A 1,120-nucleotide genomic window follows, 5' to 3' on the forward strand; every position below is an offset into this window, starting at 1 on the left:
ACTCATCTTGCCCGAAGCCTCTTGGATCATACCCCATTCTTACTAGAATTCTCATTGCCTGATGCACCGAGTAGGGCCTTCAGCTGGATGCTTCCTGCTGACGCCCTCAGGGACCAGGTCTGCCGGTAAGAGATTAGGTCTGCAATAACTTAATATTTCTAGATAAATGCCGGCTCGGTGGACTCTGCGTCCACATTATGAAAGCCATTTAAAACTGTGCATTGCCAAGCAGGTGGGAGTCCTGCCTTCGCTTAGAGAGGACCTCAGGCGCCTTGAGAGGGAGATACAGGTGCTTGAAGCAGAGTATTTCGCGACTAATCAGCTCGTGACCCTAGGGCAAATATGGGAAAAGATGGTAGAATGTGAGGAGGCAGCATACAGAGAGACACATTATCTGGGGAGGGAGGCACTTGCCCGCCAATACGGTGAGGGGGACCGTGCAGGGAATACTCTGGCTGGCCTCCTCAAAAATCCATGGGCAAATGAATACATCAGTGAGGTACGTGTCGGTGACGTAAGGTCTGTTGTGGGACAGGAGACTTTACAGGTGGAAATGCTTGCCTTCTACTCCTCACAATATTCTACATGTCAATCAGAAGCACACCCTGATCTGCCCCCTTCCTTGATTCGATTGAATTGGTATTTCCAAGCGATGGCCAGCTTAAATATTTGGATGAGCTGCACTCAGAGGAGGAGGTGATTGGTGTGATCCGGACCATGCCTGAGGACAAAGCACCGGGATTGGATGGACTCACGTCCACTTTCTACAAACAGTATGCACCACTCCTTGCCCTCACTTCCTGATCATGTACTAGGACTCACTGGAGTGGGGGTGGAGTGCTCCCCCCTCTCTTAGAGAGACATTTATAGTGACCATTATGAAACCAGATGAGGACCCACAGCTGTGTGACTCATACTCAATGATTAATCCATACTAATATAATAAAGAGAGAGCCCAAACCTTTGAGGTGGGTAATCTCAGGAACCACAGCACCAATCACAACACCCAATACAGCGTTGGAAAGGGCAGTTGCAGCAGAAGGACATAGGCTATACAGACGCCCACCATATACATTTAAAAGGTAAAAGAACCGTGCCAGCAAAGTAGTCCCTTGTGGGC

Source organism: Lissotriton vulgaris, unplaced genomic scaffold, assembly GCF_964263255.1.
Source record: "Lissotriton vulgaris unplaced genomic scaffold, aLisVul1.2 SCAFFOLD_599, whole genome shotgun sequence".
NCBI classification, from domain to species: domain Eukaryota; kingdom Metazoa; phylum Chordata; class Amphibia; order Caudata; family Salamandridae; genus Lissotriton; species Lissotriton vulgaris.